The following is a 7,594-nucleotide window of genomic DNA, read 5'->3' as shown; positions in this document are numbered from 1 at the left end:
TGTTGTTTATCACCCGGCAGTTTAAAAAGGCAACACCCTCCCACTCTTCTCTCCGGTCTGCTCTAACGAAATATTGGAAGAGTTGGGAAATGGAAAATGCTTCAAGTATCAAGCAAGTATGTGGGGGATTGTTCAAAGCATATCTTCTGACCATCTCCTTCACGATTAACATAGTTAACCAGTCCACGTAATGAACATGAATATGTGGTAGTGTGGCCGAGCCGTCTAAGGCGCTGGATTAAGGCTCCAGTCTCCAAGGAGGCGTGAGTTCGAATCCCACCAATGCCATCATGTATATACTTACTTTGGTTGCAGTATTAAAGTGAATTCCGAAATGATTTGTAGTATAAAATGTAAGAACCATAAGTCATCATGGCGACGATCCAGTATTGCTGCCTTGGTCATTGATTACACTACAGAGCAGCAGAAAACTCCAAATTGGGCGGGAGATGCAATGGACATGTGGGGTTCGTCACCCCTTTTAATCGAACGTTGCAGGTGTAAGAGTATTTAACAGCTGTACGTAATCTCTCTCCTTTCTGTAGCAAGGTCTCTCCGGTTTCTTGAAATATGCAGCGAAGAGGTGGGAATTCCATTGGAAATACATTTGAAACGTGATTTGAAATCGTTTCTCATTAAGACCAGGGCAAATTCATAAAGTAGGTCACGGCCGCGGTTTGCAAACGAATATCACCATAAACCAACACGACACTGCGAAAATGTAATAAAAAGTTAAACAAGTTTCTCAGAATTGTGCCCTATTTGATCCGTCGTCCTGTATTTTGCCTGGGACCTGCAAAGACCATCAGACCTGCAAAGTTTTCGAGAACGATGTACACGGTATTTTTGCTCCATTTCATTTTGACTTTGCTCTTTGTGATTACAGGAGCAGTGTAATTTGTGAAGTGCAGTTTATTCCGAAACATCTCAAATCGCCTCATAAAATAAAGGCTCCGCTGGGAGTTGAACCCAGGATCTCCTGTTTACTAGACAGACGCTTTGACCAGTTAAGCCACGGAGCCCTTGCTGTGGCCAGTATCTGTCATAAGGAGACTGCGAGGATGAGATAAAACAAGTTATACTGTATTTTGAGACTAACAACGATGTAGTTTGCATGCATAATATAAGCTCCTACTCTCTCCACAGCACACTCGTTTTCAAGAAATTGCTACAAGCCCGACACTCAGCCGAAAGTTAGTGGAGGTTCCACGAGCCGTGATTCCTCATAAGAAGTGTGGAAGTGTGAACGGACTCTCAATGTTGTGTTTCCCATCATGAATGCTCCATGACGCTGGATTTCCCTGGCTTTTTTCTGAATTAAATATGCAAGTGTTACCTTTTCAGATTAAACACGTTTTGATCAACGTTTTAGGTGTTTATTTCATGCATTGCTGTGGTCGTCGTGGCTCTCTAAGCTAGAAAGATAAAACCAATACCCTTCGTTTAAAAATGAAACCCAAAGCTGAAGCTGGAGAAGGTCCATTCAAGGTTCAGTCTTGAAGGCACCTAAACATTAGACAGCAGAGACATAAGAAATAGTCCAGCTAACCAGAATGGAGAGTCTTAGAAAAAAAAGCCAACTATTTCTGCCATATCTATCTGTTCGGTATTTTTCAACAGAAGAGATAAAGCGGAATGATTGGGGAGAAGATCTTCTTCTGGAACATATATTTCTTACCAGACATTAAGCCTCTGGCATTTAGGATAGAAGTAAAGGACCCTCATCTCTGTCTGTCCTTGACCGTCTCCTCCATTGTGCCGTAGATGTGGTTCAGAGACCATATTCTGCCTCTGCTGTATGGCGCCAAGTTTTCTTTGATCTCCCATGTCTCCTCGCCATTCAGGGATCCAACGAATTGCTGTTATGATGATGGAGTTGACCTCTGTTCTCATCAGGTGCTCAATCCATCTGCAAGGTTTCCTCATGATGATTGTGGTCATCCGCTTTTGCTGACATTGAAAGAGCCGGGCGTGGTTGCAGATCTTTCCTGACCAGAAGATACGGAAGAACTCCCGAGTCTCGTGGTGTGGAATGACGACAGTTTGGCAAGGCGGCTCTCTGTCTTGCGCCAGCATTCTGACCTTTACAAGAATGTAATCAGAACACAGCTCCGGTACAACTTGACCTTGGTGTGGACACTGTACTTAGTTGATCTCCATATGTTGCTCATGAATCGGAAGACGTATCTAACTTTGCTGAGTGTGCACTGGATGCCTTCCTTGGTCCCACCATCCTGCCAAATGATTCTGCTGAGTTAGGTCAACCTGCCGCTGCTGGGTAAGTCGCTGCCTTATGCCTCGACTTAAGGTTGTTGGCCTGAGTCTTTCTGTGACTTACTCTGATCCAGCTTGCCCTCCAAAGGCACACATGCGCTGTCTTCACTTGCATCTGCTGCTGTGCATGTATTATCAATACGAGATCATCCGCAAAGTCAATGTCTTCTAAAATTAAAAAAATTGAGTCCACATAATGCCTCGCTGCTTAACGTTCGTTGTTCGACTCTTCAGCCAGTCAATCGCCAGCTTAAGAAATATCACCAACATCACACAGCCATGCCAGTTTACAGCCTTGAACTGAAGGCTCAAATTGCGAAACTCTGGATAAAGAATTTTGTGGTGCATTAACACCCCAGATAATGTGCCACGAAATATGTTTTTAAGGTGGTTCAATGAATCGGAATTATTGCGTTAGCTTTCCTTGTAGAGAGAGATTCGAGATAAGTACATGCTGACGGTTTGGGAAGGTTGGACATTGTCAGCTATTCTGAGAATTGCTTTGCAGTTCATTCAACAGAATGAATGGATAAAAATTGACGCTCGGCTACAGGAAAATGTGTGCAGGGAAGATGGCGCTTGAATATCTTAGGAGCAAATAGGCAGGCTAAGTGAAGTGCGTTGCCCGGCAGATGCGTTGTAACTCTCACCATGTTGGGAAACGCATAGCGTTATTCACAAGACCAGAGACTGAAGGGCTGGACATCTAGGCTCAGAGATGTACGATTACGTTTTCCGTTGATATTAGTGAGTGTCGGAGAAAAAATAAAATCTGAATTTGTGAACATGCATGGTAAAAACAGAGTTATGTACTAATAACTGTGCAATGTCTTACAACGTCTGATGAATCTGATTCCGGAATCCATCCACATTGTATCCGTTAGGACCTCCTGATTAATGTTAATTAGTTCTAGAGTGGTGCAATCTCTCCATCTATTACCGTGTATAATGCTGTGTTCCTTATATATAACTGTGAAGCTCCAATAAGTTTACGAAGTCCCCCTGTCACTCCTGTGCAGGGTGATTTTATTGGAAAAGCAAATGCACACATCTTTTCTATAGTATTACAGTATTTACTCAAATGTATTACAGTATTACAGTATTTACTCAAATGTATTGCAGTATTACAGTATTTACTCAAATGTATTACAGTATTTACTCAACCGTGTTTACTCAAATGCACACATTGTATTTTCTACAATATTTACTATGTAACCACTGTTAGCTCATTAGAAGGTATTCACTATGTAGCCATGACTTTTGACCTATTCACTATTAATTCATGAAGAGACCTAGAATGAAATCAAGTTGAAAGACAACGGTGGCGGGTAAGATGATGAAATATGTGGCAGTATGGCGATGCAAAACTAATTAAGACAGTCAGCGACTAGCTTTCTGATTGTCTCAGCTTTGATTTGCAAATTAAAGTTTAAAACGTCTTAAAGGATTTTCTACGTCTCCTTGTTGTTTGTGAGAAACAAGAAACCACGACAATTTCTGTTTGGATTATGTGTGACAGTGGCGCCGGCAGCCCATTTCACGCACTCACCACACTCAGCGTAAAAAAATTACACCTGACTCCCCTTTGTACCTACTTCCGAGCGCCTTAAAACCGTGTCCTCTCGTGTCACCCAATTCATCCCTGTGGAAAGCCCGAGACTATCCACATGATCAATGCCGCTCATCATCTTATACACCTCTATCACGTCACTTCTCATCCTCTGTCGTTCCAAGGAGAAAAGGCCAAGTTCACTCAACTTACTTTAGTAAGGCATGCTCCCCAATCCAGGCAACATCCTTGTAAATCTACTCTGCACTCTTTCTAAAGTTTTTACATCGCTCCTGCAGTGAGGTGACCAGAAAGATGCACAATATTCCAAGCTGGGTCTGACCAGGATCCTATATAGCTGCAACATTACTCCTCGGCTCCTAAACTCAATCCCACGGTTGATGAAGGCCAATATCCCGTATGCCTTCTTAACCACAGAGTCAACCTGCGCAGCAGCTGTGATTGTCCTTTGGACTCGGACCCCAAGATCCCTCTGATCCTCCACACTGGCAAGAGTCTTACCATTAGTACTATATTCTGCCATCATATTTGACCTACCAAAATGAGCCAGCTCACACTATCCAGAACACTTCCAATCTTAGTGTCATCAACAAATTTACTAACCCATTCCTCCATTTCCAAATGCAGGTCATTCATAAAAACACCAGGGGATGTTGTGCTAATAAATTTTTAATTCTTTCTGCATCTCTTCTGATAGCTATATCTGTGTACTTCCAATGCTGCCGACACTGTAATTTCCATTAGGATCAATAATCTTTCTATCTATCTCTCGTTTTATTGGGTTGTCAGTTGTAGACAAATATATTATCCAGTCCGGTTGATTGAGCTGCCCAGGGGTGAATGTTAAAACATTTCCTGAGTATTCATTCTATTAGTTTCGCCCACAAGGGCAATATTACTGCTTAGTATTGAATTACACTATCAGACATTGGAAGATGAAACTAAAACCTTAGTTTTGTAAACCATTCATGTCAATTATTTTCAAATAGTACAAGGGAAACAAAAGCCCTATACGGTATATAGTGGAACGGTTACAATTTCAGAGAAATTACAGCGCAGGTAGACAACAACGTGCAAAGGCCATGACGAGGTAGGCTCTGAGGACAAGAATTCAACCTGAAAGTTCAGGAGGTCGTTCAACGGGGCAAGAGCTACTACTGAGCCTCGTGCTTCGTGTTTCAAACTCTTCTACCTTCTGCTCGATGCACGGGAGAAGAGAGAGGGTCAAAGAGGGAAGGGACTTTGATTATGCTGGCTGCTTTACGGAGGGAGTGGGGAGTTTCGACAGTATCCATGGAGAAGAAGCTGATATCCGTGATGAACTGAGATCCCTCCACATCTCTCTACAATGCCTTTCGGTCTTGATCAGTGCAGATTACATACCAAACTGTACTTTTTCCCAATAGCCTACTTTCTGCCTTGTGCATTTGAAAATTGGTACGTGTCAACGTGACATGCCGAATTATCTTTGTTGAGGACGTGGGGGCAGTGGTGTGCCTTAAAGAATATAGCGTTGACCTGCTTTACGAGGATAAATTATCGATGTTATTTACACCTAGACAGTTATAGCTCTCAATAATGTCCACCTCAGAACCATTGGTAGATGCAGGGGTACTTGTTTCGTGTCGTTTCCTGAACCCAGGTCTTTGGGTTTGATAGCATTGATGAGAAGTTCGTTGTCCGCCCCAGGTAACTGGGCACGTCAAACCTTTCGCCTCTACGGTGTTGCCATCTGCGAACTTTTCCAAGTAATGCGGATAAAGTTGCGGTTTTCAGTTCAGCACTTCCCTTCAAAGAATTGAAGAAATGGTAACGTTGATGAATATGAACTTCGAATTCATGTTCGTTCCAAGAGATCTGCTCCTAAGTTAGTAAGCGTGTATCTTCATTTCGGACGTCAGGTCATCGCACTCTGCAGAATGTGTGTTTCGGGAACTCTTATCACTGCACAGTACTTAGGGCTGTAACACTTTGTTCAGCTCCATTTACTCATGCTACAACGTCAAAATAGGGAGGGGAATTGAAACATACGGAATTTAAAGTAAAAGCTCATTACAGCATAAATAAATCTGCGCACTATTTGGAAGGAGAGGCGTGGGAAATTTCTGGCTCATGAAAACTCGATCGACGGTTCTCGCATTATCAGACTGTCTGTGACAATATGCTGGCACAAATGAGGGTCAGGGGTAACTACCGCAAATATTTTAGCAATGGTCAGTTGGACTGGTGTAACACTGAAGATCTAAAGGTTTCCCGGCTCAATCCGTCTCATTCCTTTATTGTTCGCCGTTTCGATACATGTTTTAAGATGAAGGCTTTGAAAGTGATACTGCTGGTAATGGTGTTCCCTTGCGGGTTGAATATTTGCTCCAGCTGATGCATTTGTGGTTTTGTGCTATTGTGTGCTCCATGCATATTTGGAAGGAGAGACGTCGGAACTTTCTGGCTCATGAGAACTTAATCGACGGTTCTCGCATTATTAGACTGTCTGTGACAATGTGCTAGCCGCACAGTAGGGTCGGAGGTAACCACAGCGAAAATTTTTGCAATAGCATCTGTCAGGAGTCAGTTGGACAGGCGTTAGACTGAAGATCTAAAGGTCCCTGACTTAATCAGGGGTTTTTGCACTGCGACTCATTCATTTATTGTTCGCCGTTTCGATACATGGTTTAAGATGAAGGCTTTGAAAGTGATGCAGCTGGTAATGGTGTTGCCTTACGGGTTCAATTTTGGCTCCAGGTGATGAATTTGTGATTATGTATTATTGCGTACCGAATGCCTATCCTCCTGCTACTGCAGCTACCTGCCATACCCGAAATACGCATGGAAGGTAAACTGGCCACTGCGAATTGCTTTCGTGTGTAGGGTACTGCTTCCGTGTGCTACAAAACAGAAAAAAGCAATTCCATATTCGGCGCTGCCAACGTGGGACAGATGGCGCCGGTGATCTCACTGCCACCCCATTTCTCTTTCTGCATTTCTCCCCGCCTGTTACTCACGTATCCTTATTCCAGCACTACCCTTGTTTTATCCATCTGTTGATCAGTTTTTCTCATCTCTCTCACTCAACGTCTCTTTTTGCAGCGTTTTCTCTTCCCTTGCCGCATTCCATATCTATTGGCATGGAAGACTTCACCATAGTTATCATATATCACTGCGAGCGTCTGTTGCGATGGCATTGCATTGAATTTGGATGTTAATCCAACTGCAGAAATAGCACCAACAGCCATTATGAAGCATTATAATTTTCGAGTGCGTGTGATTATGGAAACAGAGTACAAAGATTATTTTATGCCGTAGTCAGTGTGGATTGATGGAATTGAATAGTTCCGCTTCCTCCTCTCTAAACTTGATACAAATATATTTGAACGATGTCGGTGCCGGTCCGGAATTACAAACCTGTCTCCCACCGTTACCATATGGACACTGCCTTTGACCAAATCTAATCGAACTGTACATGGGTAATGTGCTAGAATGGAATTGAAATAAATGAGTCTCTATTAAGCATGAAGAACACACAATTGGCACTTTTAATGTATTATTTTTTCACATATATACCATATAATATTTATCTATCTGTAATAATAATCTGGAGGCAGAGCAGAGTGAAATCTCCCTGGACTTTGCAGAATACAGAAAACTATTTTGAAGTTCAAAACCGATATTACACGGTTCTAAGAGGTGTTTGAATGAATGAACTGAAACTTCGTAAAGTGAGTTTAATCAATAACCTGATGACGTCATACACAA

The 7,594-nt window shown here is 42.5% G+C and overlaps 2 non-coding genes across 2 annotated transcripts; one reads left to right on the top strand and one right to left on the bottom strand.

Moving 5' to 3' along the window:
• The first annotated feature begins 206 nt into the window (after positions 1-206).
• trnal-aag (transfer RNA leucine (anticodon AAG)) lies at positions 207-288 on the top strand. Its single transcript has one exon. It is a non-coding gene; the product is annotated as a tRNA-Leu (tRNA).
• Positions 289-948: 660 nt separating this feature from the next.
• Positions 949-1,022, bottom strand: trnat-agu (transfer RNA threonine (anticodon AGU)). The gene has a single exon. It is a non-coding gene; the product is annotated as a tRNA-Thr (tRNA).
• Between the last annotated feature and the right edge of the window lie 6,572 nt (positions 1,023-7,594).

The sequence above is a fragment of the Mobula birostris genome, chromosome 3, assembly GCF_030028105.1.
Source record: "Mobula birostris isolate sMobBir1 chromosome 3, sMobBir1.hap1, whole genome shotgun sequence".
Lineage (NCBI taxonomy): Eukaryota > Metazoa > Chordata > Chondrichthyes > Myliobatiformes > Myliobatidae > Mobula > Mobula birostris.
The sequence above is the reverse complement of the archived record's forward strand: the minus strand, read 5'-3'. Positions and strand labels throughout refer to the sequence as shown.